Here is an 18,850-nt window from a genome sequence, read left to right on the forward strand (position 1 = left end):
CTACCGATACCGTTCACTTTGAGTGTGTTTTTGAAGAAAATACTTAACTTTAATAAAATAAAACTCAACAAACACACAATATTAAATAAAAAAATCTCACTATTACATAAAATAATCCTGCAACGAGACAAGACTTTTTGGAGGAGTTTTTGTCCCGCAAGAGAGAAACTTTTGCCATGAGATTTTTTCAAGTTACACCCTGCTCACAACCATTTTCAAACAAGACCACGGTCATCTCACCTCTCAGTCGTGCGAATGCTTTTGTCAGGCACACTTCCTGCGCTATACCTACCAGGTCCAATCAGGGTCAGAAATAAAAGATAAAGAGTAGAAGACAAAGTTGAACATCATAAAGAGCTTCAAAAACATTGGCGCAATATACATACAGAGCAGGTTAGAGATTATGAAAATAGTAAAATTCGAAAGTATCAAAAAAGCTGATGATAAAGATTGCATTAGTGCTAACAAACGGAAATTATTACTCAGTGAAATAATGGAACAGCAAAAAGAGATCAAATATATGGACATAGGAGATATGTCAGAAGTATGTAGATATTGTACGGCTTTAAAGTGTAAGTTGGAGACTTGTAGATCATCTAATTCGTGTTGTCATCAGGGAAAACTAATGTTTCTTCCCAATGAAGAGGCCTATCCGTGAGAATTAAAAGATTTGTTTGGTGAAAGTGAAATCTATAAATACTACAGGTGTAATATCCAAATCTACATTAATCTGTTTGTGTTCACATCATTCAATGCTAAAAACGTAGATTTACACATTTCTGGACCATATGCTATGAGAATATGTGGTCCTGCAAGAATTAAAACTACGACAAGTTTAATTTTGAAGAAAACACAATTTGGTCAGGTGTATATTTATGATCACGGAGAAGTGATGCAGCTTCAAAAGTTTCGAAAGACAGAGATATCAAAGACAGAGTTGATATTCGTGTTTATCCAAAAGCAAAGCGACCCGGGGTTTTGTGAGCAAAGCGAGCAGGGTGCAGAGCCCCCTAGTTTTCAATTAAAATAAACTTTACCATTTTGCTTCAGCTTGTTGCAATGTTCTTATAGTTTCTATCTTTATTGGCTTCATATACCTCTACATTCTTGACCCTCTCAGTAAATCCCTCAGCACTGAATGTTCACTTGTCTTGCTTAGCAGACCCTGTCCATTTGTTTTACAGGGGATGTCAATAAAGAAGTGACCTTGTTTAATTCCAGTGCAACATGTCTGTGTAACCATAGACTGGTTTGAGTGTATTTAGAAGATAATCTGAACACCTCAGATCAGAAAAACCTGCTTAGCATTTGTTGTGACTGTTTACATAGATCTCTCTATAAAAAAAAGGATCTGATCAGATCAAGTTTAAAGTGAGAAAGGCCAAGTAATCTTCATCAGGTCAAGGTAAACCAGTAGCCTTGGCCAGACTAAGACTTTTAACAAAGGACTGTGTTTAATAACAAATACTCAGCCAGAATGAAACACAGTGAAATCTAAAAATAACTCCAATATAAGCTGGTCAAGAAAACAATATAGATTTTCCATTGTTTTAAACAAAGAGCATCTGGTTTCTAAGCATGGAGGTCACTCTTTTAAAGATGTCCACCATGACCCCGTGACCACGTCTCAAGACATCAAACACATGCATGTAAGAAGGTCATGCCCCTTGGTGATATGTGACATCTGTAACCAGTAAGGGGTACCACCAAGCCCCAAACCCCAGACCCAATAATACCCAACACAGTCATAGGTTTAAATAATGGATTTTTAATGCACTAAGCACATTATACAATGAAGCACAGTCAATAATCATACAAAAGAATGAAAGTCTTTCTTCTCCTACCATCTCCAGTTGAGTGTCATCCTTCTGTGACCTGGTATGACTTGTGGGAGGACACTTCCGTGGTTGTTTAAGAACCAGAGTAATCTCCCTGACAGCACCCCCTTGCGACATGTAGGAACCCCGACAGGGTTGCAACTTCTGGACTCCAGTTTCCATTAACCCCTTTGGGTGTCCAAGCTGGGACACTTCCAGCAGACCACTGTCACCTAATGTATAGGGGTTTTGGAAATGATCCTGGTCTCCAGGTTCTGCTCGTCCATTCCCTAGAACCTTCCATCTTGGCAAGAGGTCATGCTGTCATCCAATTGGGATGCCCACATGTCCTCCCTGACACTTAGACATCAAACACTGCCAGTCTGTTCTAAAATACAAAAAACACTAAACAGTGCAATCGTCTTTACCGTGTGGTCACGTAGGCACAATACACAGAAAAAAAAAGTCAGTGTGCTCCGTGGTTACTCTCTCAGGTACAGAAGTGTATTAGGGCCACAGAGAAGAAAATAAAATATGGACACCGTGAAGAAAAATAAAGTATATGTTGAGAATAAAGTCGAGGAAAGGAAGAGAGGAAGACAGTTTAAAAAGCATGTACCAAGTAACATGAGTCAGGGGACGCTTAATATAAAGCATTCAATGTGCTACATTTCTTATGGGGTTTGAGAAAATCTAGTAAATTAAACATTGATTTTAAAATGACGTTTACAACGTTCTACTTTAATCACAAAATAAACTACGAGAATAAAGTCAACATGTCGGCTTTATTCTCGACATAAGCATCAAGATTAAAGTGGAAATGGCGAGAATAAAGTTGGCATGTCAACTTTATTCTCGTCATACACTTGTTTTTTCTTCACTGTGTCCGTATTTTTTTTTTCTCCATTGCCCTAATTCACTTCCATACTCAGGTGGGCGTTAGCATCTCTTGGACCAATAGCGTGAGTTTTCCACATTAGACTTATACGACCGACGTTATAAAATACTGGAAATTATACAGTAAAATCAAGCCTCGACTTATCCACGGAAGAACTTAAACACGAGTATATACGGTAATCATTCTTATTTATTGAACAATGAGAGTATCACCTTTTTCTTAGTAAGAGTTGGTCTCTAATGTTTTAACAGTTAATTTCTGGTTCTTTGGATTGTGTCACTTTAGTGTGGTTATGGTGACACGATACTGTCAGATACTGTTCTCCATTCACTCCATTTAGTGCTGCTGGATGTGCAATAAGGATCTTGCTTTCTCTTTCACTTGTTTTTAGTAGACATTACCACACTATGGACATTGATGCTAGGATAATGTAAACACATGCACACATTTTAGCAGTAGGAATTACAAACAAAGGTGCCTTGTGCAGAACTCTACATGACTGTAGCCACATCAATCACCCTACTTTATTTAATTTATTTTTTGTGTTTAAGATAGGCACAGGTTCTTGTATCACTGCTGTGTCTGTTGAAACCAAACTCAGACTCACATGTGGGGTGCATGACTGACAGCTACTCTTCTCTTGCAGGTTCTGGGGGAGAAGGGATAGTGATGGTGGATGGGAGCCAAACAACTGGAATAAGAGTGGAAAATATCCTGAAGGACAGGACTGTGTACGCCTAAACACAAGCACAAAATATGAGGGGTGGTATGATTCGTGGTGCGGTTACAACAAACAAAGGATCTGTGAAGCTACAGCTGCTCTTCTTCATATTTAACATACTAGTAAGAGTCATAAAGAAAGCCAGAAAAGGCCTAATTCATAAGTAACTGGTGACACTAGGAGTCTTTAAAGTGACAAACTCCTGGTTAGACTTTCATCTTCTGACCAACAGATGTAGAAATCCTGATAGCAGGGGCAGCAGCACTCCAGCAGGGTCTATTTAAAAAATGGGAATGAACTTAAAGGTAATGTAGTAGTTGGGGATCCTCAAGGCAGACCTCCACAGGCAGAGATAACAACAAAATTAGAAAGGATGAAAGACTATTATCCAAGGAAAAGTTCTAAAAAAAGAATAAAAAGAACAAAATAAACAGAAGGAAAACAACATCCTGTGGCTTCTCGTTGAATGCCCAAACAAGCATTCAAGTCCTGTCTAACAAGTAGTTTACCTTGTCCTCTTGCCCACCACAGTATTACACAATATCACTCCTTTTCTTCCTCAATCTCCAGAACCTGGTTCTTCTTCTTTCTGCCAGTTTAGTGCTTGCCCAGTCTACCCCTAACTCCAGACTCCTGGTCCTGAGGTAATGCCCTCTTATCCCGAGGTCACTAACTGGAAGTGTCTGTTTTTGTCAAAGAGAGATAAATTTGAAATCAAATGAGTCATTCCTAGATTTGTTTGGAAAGGATTATAAGACACCTAGGACTGCTTTGTTTAGTGTTTGACTTATGATCATTTGCAGGCTGACTTTGGTTATGTAGTTTTGGTTTTATTATTTTCTCACTAGTTTAGACCTTCAGCCTGCTCTTTGTTGTCTTTTTTGTTCATCCCCTGTTGGTATGTTCATTTAATATTCAATAATCTTTATAAAACGTTAGAACAATCTAGAGAAGAACATGTAGCCCAACAAAGCTTGTCAGTCCATTCCAATTCTTTTAACATAACATCAAGTCGAGTTTTGAAAGTCTCTAAAGTCTTACTGTCTACCACACTACTTGGTAGCTTATTCCATGTGTCTTTGGTTCTCTGTGTAAATAAAAACTTTCTAATTTTTGTGTTACATTTTTTGTCAAAAAAACATGCAAAAGTAAAAAACATTGCATTTTCTGGCTTGAAAAATGACATTTTTATTAAATCTATTCTTTCTACTGTAAAATGTTCAAAACACTAAAAGTACAAAGTCAAAAGTATAGAGAGTATAATAATGATACAAATAATAATAATGATGATGATAATGAATGAAAATAATAATAATATGAACAGCATACTGCACATGTGCAAGTGACACAAGCGTCACTTTCAGGTTCCCAGAATCACTTTTTCAACAGATACACTTTGTCATCAATGCTGATGACCGGCGTTTCTTACGAGAGTCGATTATGAGGCTGGGGGAAGACGTGTCTACACCATTGTCCTGGTAACACTCGGGCCTGTTGCTTATGTAAGACACGTCTATACCATTGCCCGAGTAATGCTCAGCACTAATTCTGTTACCATTTTTACAGCCCAAGTAAACCGTATGTGAGACATCTTTATACTATTGCCAGAGTATCACTCAGGACTAATGCTTTTAGCACTGCTTTTACAGACCGAGTAATGCTCGGGTCTAACACTGATCAGGTTAAAGTAACAATCTCGATCCACCGTATTTATTCCCTACATAATTTTAAACACTTCAATCAGGTCTCCTTTTAATCTTCTTTTAATATTTTGTCATAATTCATCCACTACAGCCCTGGAACCAGCCTAGTCGCTCATCTCTGGACCTTTTCTATCACTGCTATGTCCTTTTTGTAGTCTGGAGACCAAAACTGCACACAGTACTCCAGATGAGGCCTCACCAGTGTTTTATAAAGCTTGAGCAGAACCTCCTGTGACTTGTGCTCCACTCATCAAGGCGCTATATAACCTGACATTCTGTTAGCCTTTCTTAATGGGTTCTGAATACTGTGTGGCAGTTGATAGTGTTGAGTCCACTACGACTCCTAAATCCATCTCATAAGGTGTGCTTTCAATTTTCAGACCGCCCATTGTGTATTCATACGTCATATTTTTCTTCCTTTGTGTAATACTTTACATTTACTTACATTACATCTGCCATGAATCTGTCCAAGCCTGTATGCTGTCCAAGTCCCCATGTAATGGGTAGAGTGGTGGCTCTGAGGCTGGGGATCTGCACTAGGAATTGGAAGTTTGCCGGTTCGAATCCCATAAATGCCAAAAGAGACTCTGCTCTATTGGGCCCTTGAGCAAGGCCCTTAACCTGCAATTTGCTGAGCACTTTGAGTAGTGAGAAAAGCGCTATATACATGCAAAGAATTATTATTATTTTTATAATGATTCAATAGATTCAAGATTGTCCACCTACCCACCTATCTTGGTATCATCTGCAAACGTAACTAGCTTGTTACTTATATTCCTATCCAAATCATTTATATATTATACAAATAGCCATGGTCCTATTACTGACCCCTGCTGGACACCCCTCTTAACATCAGCCAATTCTGATTTAGTTCCTCACCCCATAACCCTCTACTTCCTGTGTCTGAACCAATTTTGCACCATCAAACAAAACCCTGAACTCCCACTTCTTTTAGTTTGATGCCCAACATCTCTTCTGTCACCTTATCAAATGCTTTCTGAAAGTCAAATCAATATAGTTTGGGATGAGCTTCTTACCTCGTTACAAGGAGGTTTTGTTGCCTCTTATGTTTCCGTCCTGGTCTTTCTCTCTCTGTCTTTTTAGTAAATGATAGGTCACCTAACTTCTTGAGTCCTACAGGAGCATTATATGGGGTGTCTCTCTGCCTGTTGCCCTTGTGAGACACTCAACACACATTTGGGGCTTATCGTGCCCTAATGGTCCCATTGGCAAATACAGATCTTCTTTTCTTTTCCATGAAGGCTACCTGCAGAATTCTCATCCTCATCCCATGCCATTGTGATATTTCCTGGTAGTGTCCTTGCCCCAGGTAAGCACTTGCCAGTTGGGCTCTCCATCATAGTGTATAACATTGAATTCAACATTTATGGCAGAATAACCCTGGAATTGCTTTCATACCAGTGAACTGCAATTTTTTTTAGTCTTGGACTCCAAAATGGGTGGTTTGAGTGAGAGCAGATGTTCTGTGATGGACGTCAGGCCCTATGACTTTAAAAAAAGGAGTGAATTAATATTTTCATAAATTGTTTCAGCCAACATTTAACTGAAGTATAGAGGACATACCTGCTGTTGGCTCACTGGCACCAAAAAAGTCTAAGGCTGTGAAAAAAGAGAGGGATGATAATAGACAAGGGGGCTATGCTGTCAGGCTAAGGGTGAGCTGCCTACACGACAGAAAGTTGTGCAATAATGTATTATTTAATGTATTAGTATTCTGGCAGAATCAGACATTGAGCAGGGAAAAAAAGGCAGTGGATGGGATTTTAGTGCACATTTGAACACAAAGCAGTACTGACAATTGACCTAATGAATCCACTGGGAGAAACACAATGAAGATGTGGAAAGCAGGCGTAAACTCTAACAGATAACAGGCTGAGAACAGAGTCAGGATCATTAGAGCTGAGAGACACTGTGTCTAACCAGAACACCACTGGACTAAACCTATTGAACCAAAGAGGCCAGGGCCTGTGCCATAAACATTGGTCACAACACATTAAACAGCCCTTAGCTGGGTGCCAGTCATTCCACAATATCCACTCACACAAGACATTTTTCACTGCACTGACTTTTGACTTCCATCAGAGGTCCACGTAATTGAATAACTTTGGGGACTTTTAGAGAACTAGTTTTCAAAATTGACCATATTAATTGAAGAGCTGTAAATTTAAACAGAATGACGCAAAACTAGTTCATCTTTCCTAAATGACAAGAACCTATCAACCTCATTATCAGCCCATTAATCAACAGTAACATGCTTATCTTTAGAGATATAGGAGGACAACCAGAAAGAAGACAAGAAGTGGACTGCCATTAATGAACGTCTACTTAATGTTTAGAAATATTTTTATTTAAATATCTGAAATATATATTTTCGATTGCTATAAACATTAAATTGCTTCAAATGTATTTCATTATATCTTAAAACAAAGCGAATTATGAAAAATAAACTCTGATTTTTTTTTAGATAATATTTTGGTTGAGATCATTTTCAGTTATCATAAGTGTATTTCTTATTGGTCCAGAATCTGATTTCTTATCAACATTTACAGTGAGTACAGTATGTCCAGACTTTACTGAGTTAAAAGGATAATCCTAAAAGCTTAATCCCACAGGTGGAGTTGAGGAAACTGAGTGACTTTCTTATTTTGCATTTCATCTCCTCTCATTTTTTTGTTTATCATTTTGCTCTGATCAGACTTACTTTTCCCCAGCTGCAGTCTTCAGCTCCTCCAGATGAATTCCAAAGTGTTTGGGGGCCATCTTAGAGCCACATTCTCCTCGTTATAACCTGAGTGTTTCCTTGTCTCTATTTCAATTGGACTATGCTACATACACCTCTGGTATCGAGTGCTAATAGGACATGCCCATTAGATGCCCGAGTGACCACTAACTGTACCTTGTACAATGCCAGCTGAACTGCTGATCAATCCTTTGTTCTGACACCCATTTATCTTCACGTTAACAAGAAACAAAACTCTTGAATTATTTTTTTCAGGAGAGAACTTTAAAGTTCATTCACTTTTGAATAAACAAGTTCCAATATTGATTTAAAGAAAAAAAATATTTAAATATAGCTCCTAAATTTTATTGTGTATTTGTGAATTATTTTCAGTGATTTCCTGATTTAACTAGATTTGTATTCCTAACCTGCGGTGGGCTGGTGCCTTGCCCAGGGTTTGTTTTCTGCCTTGCGCCCTGTGTTGGCTGGGATTGGCTCCAGCAGACCCCCGTGACCCTGTAGTTAGGATATGGCGGGTTGGATAATGGATAGATGGATGCATTCCTAGCTTGATATTACCATTACCATTCATTCTTTTGTAAGTTTTTTTCTTTATTTTTAGTATCTTTGGGCTCTTAGCTTCATGATCCGTCCATCCGTTTCATAAGATGTAGCTATACTTCATTTATTAAATAAAGCAACTTCAGTTTCATGTTTAGTGTCATGTGTTTATATTACAATGAATGTTTTACTAGCATCTCTTTCTCATCATGTTTACTAACTTTGGTCATGTCTGTTAGCCTGTAACACTGTAACGTTAACCAGAACATAAGAAGAAATAAAAATCTGACAAGCAAAAAGAGGCCATTGACACCATCAAGCTTGATTGGCTGGTTAGTTAACAGCTCAGTGGTCCTAATGTCTCATTTTGACACTTTGACAACCAGGCTGTATTTGTTAAATATCCATCCATCCATCCATCCATCCATCCATTCATTATCCAACCTGCTATATCCTAACCACAGGGTCACAGGGGTCTGCTGGAGCCAATCCCAGCCAACACAGGGAGCAAGGCAGGAAACAAACCCCGGGCAGGGCGCCAGCCCACCGCAGGGCACACACACACACACACCCACACACCAAGCACACACAGCAGGGCCAATTTAGAATCTAACCTGCATGTCTTTGGACTGTGGGAGGAAACCGGAGCACCAGGAGAAAACCCACACAGACACGGGGAGAACATGCAAACTCCACACAGGGAAAACCCAGATAGCGAACCCAGGACTCTTAACTGCGAGGCAGCAGCGCTACCAAATGTTGGTTAAGTATATATCTGAAAAATGAAACCTTCAAAGGCATATTTTCTAAATTCAGAAGATAATTTGAGTTTTCCTTCTTTTGTTATTAAAATAATTATGTCTGATAAAAAAGTATAAAAAATATAAACTAACATATAATGTATGCTCTACTAACCGTCAGCATAAAACATCCCAAATTAACTAATATACAAATGAAAAGGTAAGCTGTCATTACAATATTTAAAATTAAAAGATGGGTAAAAATCAACATAAGAAATCACATAAAAATGCAAAATGAATATAAATGAATGGTTAAATAAATAAATAAATACTTGATGAAGGCAATGCAGGTGAAACGCCTTCTTTACTTTTTAAGAAATAACCTATGACTTGGTTTCCCTTTGAAAATAAATAAGTATTTATGTATTAGTACATGGTTAAATGAATAAACACATGAAATGGTTTTAGTTGAAAATGAACAAGTGAATGAATAAACTAATGTGGTTTAGAGGTCTGCTTCTAAGAACTCTCACACTTCTGCATTGTTTTTAATAATTTTCCAGTTTAGACCTTAAAGGCACCTCATCTCCTGAGTTTTTTTTACACTTTATTCTGTGGATGTCCTTGGACAGCAGAACTCCTCGCCAAGAGAAACCAAGAAGCACGTCCTTATACACAGTAATGGGGGTTATGGTCTCTTTTGGGTCTTGTTGTGGAATTTTTGTTTTTGCCTTTTCTTTATTTTTTCCTCTATTTTTCTATTATTTTAGTTTTGTTTCTGTTATTTATTTTGTAATTGTTAAACAGCTTTCATTTCCTTTTCTTTATTTTATTAATTCTCTCTGGTCACTCTTTGGGCAGAGTGGTGGCTCTGAGGCTAAGGGATATGCTCTGGCAATTGGAAGGTTGCCGGTTCGAATCCTGTAAATGCCAGAAGTGATTACACTCCAGTGGGCCCTTGAGCAAGACCCTTAACTTCTGATTGCTCTGTCCTGGGTTAACCTGCATCCAGCTCTGCAAGCAGGTCCTCCAACTGGCAGGGAAAACTTGGGGGTTTGGTGGCAGGATTGGTACTCTAGCTACTGTAAAAAAACCTCAGACTGTTCCATTGGAACTTGTGTGGTGCTGCGGTGTCACCTGTTACTTGGCTGCGCTCAGTTCCAAATTTGAGGTAATTTGTCGTTTGGTGTCGGCAATGTGATGTATCAGGGCACGCTCCCAACTAAAGTGTTTGGTCAGTAGTTTATTATTATTTTTTGTTTATTTTTAGACAGTGGGGTAAAACCAATGATCAGTTTATTGTCCCCTGGTGCTGCCATATGGTTGTTACAGCAGTGACCTCTTCGATATTAGGCGGTTCCAAGCAACTACCAAACTGCATAGAGTGATGGGTCTTGAGCTGCAGAATGTGGATGACTGTGTTCTTGTTTCTCAGACCCCACAAGACCTCCAGACTATACCTGATGCAGCAGTGAGAGCATGCAGCAGGATGGGGCTGACTGTTAACACTACCAAAATAGAAATAATTTGTCAATGGAATGCCAACATCCACCCAAAACCACCAGTTTTCACTACTGCTGATGAAAATCTGTCAGTAGTTTCATTGTTTAGATATCTGGGAAACATTCTCTCTGAATACATCAATATTCAGAACCAAATCCAACAAGCAACACTTGCCTTCGGGACACTTTGGAGCCAGGTTTTTCACTTCAAGAAAACACATCTCCACACAAAGGTTTGAATCTGCCCAGACATCTCCATTACCACCTTCCGCTCCAGCTGTGAGGCCTGGGTCATTTACAGCAGCCACATTAAGCTTCTGGAGCACTTGCATATATGCTGTCTTGAGAAATACCTTTGCCTCACTGTGAAACACTCAGAATAACCAACTTCAGAAATATTAAGACCACAATCACCCAGCACCAGCTATGATGGTTGGGACGTGTGGTAAGGATGCCCCCAAACTGGCTGCCTCGCAGAGTGGTATATGGCCAGCTACAATGTGGACAACACTCTGCTGAGGAGCACAGGATGCACTTTAAGGATCAGTTGAAGATCATGTTATGAAAGTGCAAAATCAAGCCCGAGGACCTGGAGGATGTTGCTGCTGATCGCAACAGATGGGATACATATGCTGGAGGAGGATAGGGCAAACACGAGACAGGAGAAGAGAATCAGGAGGAACAGAGCCATGGTTGCCCCCAACCACATACAAAGGTCCAATCTTTAATAGGACTTGTGTGTCCAGGGTATGATTATTCAACCATCAAAGATCTAGTCGATAAAGACAGAAGTGGACGTCATCATCAATTCAATTCAATTTTATTTGTCATTCAGCAGAAAATCCAAGATGTGCTGCAGAACGAAAATACGATGCACAAGACATTAATAAAAACACGTAGTTAAAATCAATTACATTCAATTAAAAGTGCAGAAAGATTCAGATTAAAGATGCTCAAAAATTCTGATTAGAGGTGCATAAAAATTTCTAATTAAAAGTGCATAAAAGTCTAAATTGAAAATACATAAAATTCTGAATTAAAAATGCCTACAATAAAATACTAAAATGCTTCATTTAAAAGACGAACGGCAGTAGGAAAACAACTATTTTTAAACCTGGTAGTTCTACATTTCAGGCTGCGGTACCATCTGCTTGAGGGCATGAGGGAAAAGAGTTCAGAGGCCGGATAAGTAGGGTCTTTAGAAATCCGCACAGCTCTTGCCAGACAGCGTTGTTTTGCCAAATCTTGTACATTAGGCAACAGGGCTCCAATGATCCTCTCCGCAGCCCTCACCACTTTCCTCAGTGCTTTCCAGTCCGAAGCGCTGCAGCTCTCCTGCCACAGAGAGCTGCTGCTGGTTAGCACGCTCTCTATGGTCCCTCTGTAAAAAGTGGTGAGGACTGACTTACTGAGATGGGCCCTCTTTAGCCTCCGCAGAAAGATCAAGCGCTGGTGACCTTTCTTGATGATGGAGGAGGTGTGCAGGGACCAGGTGATGTTGTTCATCACATTGACTCCCAGGAACTTAGTCGACTGCACAATTTCCACAGCAGTTTTCTTAATGTAGACCGGGATGTGTATCAGCTGTTTCTTCCTGAAGTCGATCACCAGTTCTTTTGTTTCAGACTCAATGGACAACCAATTACAGCAGTAACAACGACATATACAGTATAATCCACTAGTAGCTACTGCCTAGGTGCTGTGGTGTTAACCTTGTGTAGTTTGTTGTTTGTGCTTGTGTACTACCAGAGAGGAAATGGCAGTAATAAAAAAAGAAGAAAACAGAATAAGGAGACAAAAGGGCAAACCTGTGTTGAAAAAACTTACTGTAAAGATGACATGAACCAAAAGATCAAAACAAAAAATATAAAAAATATTTGAGGTCAAACGTCACACAAAGTTGTAACTCCTTATTGAGATTTTTTGCACTACCTAGCATTGCAAAAGGTTTGTTAGAATCTAAACTTTTGTACGTGAGGAGAAGCACACCATCATTTTATATACCGATTATGCGATGGCATGACGCAATACAGATTCCTATCATCATGTTATGGCACCGGAGCAGAAGAAAATGTTGTTGTCATGTGAAAAAAAAAACAAAATAAAAAGGACTCTGATGACAAAAAGTGATACAACAAATAATGATAAAAATTCGTAACAGAAGAAAAATGGAAAGAAAAATGCTAAATGAGCAGAAAAATGACATCTGTGACATCTAAAGCACCTAATGCTTGTGTTTCTGTCTGTTTGTTTGCACTCTCCCAGGCTTTTCATTTAAGTCTTTTTGGTACTTTGACTTCCTGGCTCTACTTTACGATTTTAATTTATTTTTTTTTACTTTGGTAGTTCATTCATTCTTTCATTTTCATAATTAGTTATTATTTACTTATTTTACTTTACTTTTGTTCTTGTCTAGGTTTTACTTTTATTATTTTGCATTGTTTTCTTTGAATTCTGTTTTCTTTTTTGAATGTCTTTCTGTCTTTGTTGATCTCTCAACTTAATTTTATTCATAAACTGAAAATGTATAGTGGCCAGGGTTTTTATTGACGCCCCTCACCCCCGTGGTATTTGTTCCATGGTAAAAATCACAAACCACAGACATCCGAAACAATTCATGGAGTCACAAGTCATGGAATTGAAGCAGAAAGCATTAAAAAAAAAACTGAAGGAGCATACTGGGACAACGTAACTGTTAGCTAAAACAAAAGCACATGATGAAGTGAATAACATTTGTTGAACTTTTTATAGATTATGGAAACAATAACACTCAATAGAATATAAGCAAACAGATAAATGTAGTGTACTATTTAATAGACAAATACAGACCCCGAATCTCTCTTCATTATCCTTTACAGCACTTAGTCCTCTATCTATCACTCACCATTACACACTGTAATTATTAATTAATAATGATTATTATATATCCATCCAGTCACCCATCATAGTACTTCTTTGTTGTGAACATGCTCAGAGCACGCAATGTCATAGAAAAAGCTTTCATCCATCTTCAAAGAACGTCCATACAAAAATGAAGAACAATTCTTTATTGGCACAAAGTTATGCACAAATATCATGGAGTGAGCAATCAGTTAAACAATTCACTTTCTTTTATATTGTTTTTCTAATAACATCACTGTTGCAACTTTGGAGTCCCATGAGCACAAGTCCCAAAAGCACTCTCACAGGTTGCCCTCTAGTGGGGGAAAACAGACACAAAATGGACCTTGGAAAATCTTTACTAAAAAGAGGCTTATTTCAACAAAAGACATGTAAAGCTCCTAAGAGCACAAAGGAATTGCCTGAATAGGTAAGGCAATCCACAGTAAACAAAGTCCCAATACAGAATCCAAAATTCGTAATTGAAAACAGAGCAAAGGTTCAAAAATTCACGGAAGGCAAAGGCACAAGTGCCGTAAACACAAGAAACACTCCACTCCCTGGCACATTCGTAATGAACTGCCAGAAACTATGGAAGGCCCTCCCATAACTAGGGTGGAGGGCTTTTCCTGGTGGTGATTGCCAGGTCGCCTGCCCCTTGGGAGCCTCCCACAAAACACTTGGGATATACCCTGGATCGTTACCACTTATGAACAAACGCAAAGAAAAATATACATCATAAACAAAAGAAACATTAATACAAATAAACGATACAAAATTAGACACAACAAACACAACTTTGAACCTCAGCCGGGGGAGAAATGCTGAATGAAACTTGACAATCACCTTTTCTAATGCAGTTGATTCTTAACTCTTTTTTCCAGTTTTCTGAAAAGTACACAAAGCAATGGTTTCACACATAAATCAATATGAAATGTCTTTTGCTGCATGCCGTGGCTGTTGTCAGCGCCCTTTGGCGTCTCTGGCAGCTGCGACTGCATGGGGGCAGTTCAATGACCAGCAGGAATACGTGATGGGCTGGCTGCCTGGTTGTCTTTGCACAGCAGTAACAGTCGCAGTGTGATGCCATCTGGTTTGTACCTCTCGTCATCGTAAGAGGCCGTTATCCCAGGTGAACGCTGGCATAGGTGCATTAGCTACATGGACATGTTCTGCTGACGCCGGCCCCTCACGTTCGTTTTCGACCTCCTGATCACTTACATCAACTCAGAATGTGACTCAGCGACATGATACGCAAAACATCGCCCACAGAGTATTTTTGCTTTGCGCATTCTCTTTAGTCTTTCGCCAGCTGCCAATGCCATTTGAGAGGCTGTTTGGTCTTCGCTACTCACGTGTGCACAGGAAACCTCGGTCAAATCAATGAAGCTAACTTTAAAGAGAGTCGAACTAAAACAGAATGGCGAGTTTTGTCACCGTTTACAGCTGATTATCGTCCTCTACCCCTGAATTTTGACAAAAGTCGACATCCGCCCTGAAAGAGTTAATATGCAGAACTTTATCACCTCCTCCAATCAACTAACACACCCAGTAATTTCTGACTCATGTCGATTCTCCCATTATTCTGAACACCACTTCATTAAGAGGGGTGTTTAGCAGATTGCCTGATGATCTTGGCACCACTTTATAGGAGGGGTTTATGGGCTTTCCTATCAGTTTATCCCCACTTTCTAAAGGGGTGTTCATTAATCATTTACCTCATTCTAACCTTAGAAAATTACATTGGAATCTTCTCTAAGTTGAGGCAACGACCTCTTGCGCTTTCAGCTTTAAGTTGCATTTAGTTAACCCTTGAGTTACATTCAGTCATTTTCCTTGTGTAATAAATTGTAAAAGCTAATTATATATTAACTAAAATTCCAAAACAGCAGGTGATGAGCTAGTAGACCTGACCAGAGAATGAATAAGTAGAAAGTGTGAAATAAACGAGACAGGCTAAAGGATCCTATTGGCTTCAGTCTTCATGGGAGTGCTTTTTAGCGTCATATGTTTAGTGGAAACCAGGGCCATGGGAACAGAAGTTGCCAAAAGGCAGGATAGAGAAACAATGAAGTCACAAACAGGCAAAATTGTCACGGGGGATAATGATCATCAGCAGCAGCAGCAAAAAAAATGTCAGTCAAATTCCAAGTCAAAACAAAATATGCCAAAAGATCATAATCAATAACATTCTGGGACACCATCTTAAATATCCTAGTGGTGGTGAAATTACACATAATGGTGAAATTCACATAACTGGCAAAAGTGAGCTGCTTGCAAGAAAGATAGCTACTGTATACAATGACATAACTGTTAAAATGACAAAAATAAATCACATGCCAAAAAGTATATAAACAAATCAGAATCATGACCCCTCTTAAGCAAAGTTTCCCTTTCTTCATTTTCTCACTTGCTGACATATTGTCTTCCTACAACTCAAGCTCTTACTGTTCACTTTTGTCCTGACTGCTAGTAGTGGCCATGTTGCACACTGACAGTGTGGCATAGTGGTTAAGGCTTGGGACTCAAACCCTGAGGTGGTCAGTTTAAATCCCACTACTGACACTGTGTGACCACGAGCAAGTCACTTCACAATTGGAAAAACAAAAGAAAAGTAATGAATTGTATCTCTCAAATGTTGTAAGCTGGTTTAGGTAAAGATGTCAGCTAAATGTAAAATATCTCATCTGTTAATATCTACTCCTGCAATGTGTGTGTATTATCTGCTTACCATCCATTTTGTTGCATTAATTTCTTTTCCTTTGGAAGGTGCTTTTGGCCATTGCTTATTTTAAGAATCAAGTTTTATCATATGATAAAAAAATGAATTAATAAATATCAGTTGCCTATTTTGCTGTGTAGATCTCCTTGCATCAGTGCTGCTAGGAATTCAATGGCCACACGCTTTCAAGAGTTAATGAAGTTCAACTGAACTGAATATCCATGTGAATGGAGATGTGACCATCAACTTCAGGAAGCTAAGTGTACCACACTTAAACACAACTGTGACTTCATCTTTTCTTCAGTCTTTTTTCTGATTGCCGCAGACATGGAGAGCAATGAGGTTTACAGCTCACTTGAGAAACCCAGTGAAGATGTCTATGAAACGTCAGGATGGACTAAGTGCAAGAGGAAAGGACACCAAACCGGTAGTTCCTGTCATCTTCCAACATGGATTCATTTAGTTTTTTTATATACTCCCCTAGTGTAACCAGCAGCTTAAAAGAACAGCTGGGGTACAATCGCACTGTTTAGGGAGCTTCTCATAATGGCCTCTATCTGTCTGCCCTTTGCTCTCCTTAACTCAGCCACAGCTTCCTTTTTCTCATACTGAGGAGCAAAGTATAGTTAGTCAGCTCCTCCATCTTGCAGTCTTAACTTCTCTGGTCTGAACTACATTGGCTCATAAGAAGCGCTGAATGGAGATCTGATGTGTTTCTTCGTGATGTGACGGCATACACAATGAAAGTTCAGGGAGTATAGGCGAGCCACTTTCTGTTTCCACATTTATTGGATGTGTGCAGCCCAGTCACCTTCTGTAAATAGGTTGAAGATGGGCCGAGTTCTTAAATAGTCACATAGCCTTGGTGAAGTGTGTGTGGTTTGACTTCAAATAAAAATTGAAAGGCCGGTGTGATAACAAACTGGAAAAGGAATCAGGAAACTGTGTGAAAGTGGAATTTCCATCACCATCACCACAACCTAATGTCAGAGAACAGGGTCTACAGCAGGGGTACTCAATTACGATCCTGAAAGTCCGCAGTGGCTGCAGGTTTTCATTCCAACCAGTTGAGTAATGAAAAGGCATGCCTAACAGATGACGTAACTTGATATATATAATTGGATGGAGTGTTAGTGCTTTCATTCATCCAAGACAAAAATTGTGTTCTGAGAAATGTATCCTTATGTTGTGATTTTTCACTTTTCTCTCATTTATTTCAAAATATTATATTAAGACAGAAACTTCATGCTAATTTCAAGTTCACTTTAACACCGATTCAGCTGTGCGTGTACTGTAGAAAAGAAATCGAAGGACGCAGAGTGAAGAAGGCACCGCTGAGATTTGAACTCAGGATCTCCTGTTTACAAGACAGGCGCTTTAACCAGCTAAGCCACGGCGCCCCACTGGAGAGTCTTACTTGCCAAATTTCCATTTCACTCTGTAAAACAGAATGCTTAGGGCAGAATACTTCGATTGTGAGCTATGGACAAAGAAACTGCAGGTGAGCATCAGGTGTTGCTCGGATTGAGAAACTCCCATAAGAGGCAATCTTTGCGTTCAGAGGCAGGTGGGATCAGCAGCGTCGGAATATTTTCTTCTTGAAACTGAACTGCTGGCACTGATATCTGCAGAAGCGATAATAGACTCTTAAGGTTTAAAATTACGACAAGGGTGGGATTCGAACCCACGCATGCAGAGCACAATGGATTAGCAGTCCATCGCCTTAACCACTCGGCCACCTTTTCACGTGAAAAAGTCATTTTTTCTTCTGTCCATTCCTGCTCTATTCAAATTAACAGATCTGGTAGGCTTAATGCCAAGATCTATGTTTAAGCACGTACACTAAATCTGCACTTATATCGTGATCAATTGTTCTCTCTCATTGCTGCCTTGCTACAGACAATTTGTTACACGTCAGGCTGGTAGGCAAGCAGGCAGGCTTTCGCTTTTCTCTCTTTCGTTCACTGGCCAAAGTATAGAGAACTAAAGCTGAGATCTGTGCTCCACCACCGTCTTCCGCACTGAAACAGACAAAGCTAACTTGTTCCTCTCAACGTTCTCAGGTACATCCGAGAGCCAACATGAAAACCCAATCAAAGGAGTATGATAAAGAGCAGGCACCGCTGAGACTCGAACTCAGGATCTCTTGTTTACTAGACAGGCGCTTTAACCAGCTAAGCCACGGCGACTGACTGTACAGAGAGCTTTTAGCAATGTGGCCCTGTGTTCGGATTCAGCGGGTTGGAAAATGGATGGATGGATGGACCTCGTATCCCTAAGAGCCAGTTAACATGCAACAAATGTCCACCTCTTTGTAATAAAAAAAAATTTAAAGGAGAACACACTTTCAGCAAGAGCAGCTCCACGTTCAGATGCTTTTGGAAAGACGGAAGTTTGCCTTAAGATGTTTGAATCCAATGTTCAAAGGAAGCGATCGACGAAGAGACAACGTTCACATAATCCGTGATGAGGACGATCGGGATGTCATCTGAAAAACACAACAGAGTCATGTAACTGAGAAAAGCAGTCTTCATCTTCAATGGCACCTTAAAGTCATTTTTTCATC

At 39.4% G+C, this 18,850-nt stretch overlaps 3 non-coding genes across 3 annotated transcripts; all 3 read right to left on the reverse strand.

The window, feature by feature from the left end:
• Positions 1-17,610: 17,610 nt before the first annotated feature.
• trnat-ugu (transfer RNA threonine (anticodon UGU)) lies at positions 17,611-17,684 on the reverse strand. The gene has a single exon. It is a non-coding gene; the product is annotated as a tRNA-Thr (tRNA).
• Positions 17,685-17,947: 263 nt separating this feature from the next.
• On the reverse strand, positions 17,948-18,029 carry trnas-gcu (transfer RNA serine (anticodon GCU)). Its single transcript has one exon. It is a non-coding gene; the product is annotated as a tRNA-Ser (tRNA).
• A 370-nt stretch (positions 18,030-18,399) lies between these two features.
• On the reverse strand, positions 18,400-18,473 carry trnat-agu (transfer RNA threonine (anticodon AGU)). Its single transcript has one exon. It is a non-coding gene; the product is annotated as a tRNA-Thr (tRNA).
• Positions 18,474-18,850: the final 377 nt, after the last annotated feature.

This window comes from Erpetoichthys calabaricus, chromosome 5, assembly GCF_900747795.2.
Source record: "Erpetoichthys calabaricus chromosome 5, fErpCal1.3, whole genome shotgun sequence".
NCBI lineage: Eukaryota > Metazoa > Chordata > Cladistia > Polypteriformes > Polypteridae > Erpetoichthys > Erpetoichthys calabaricus.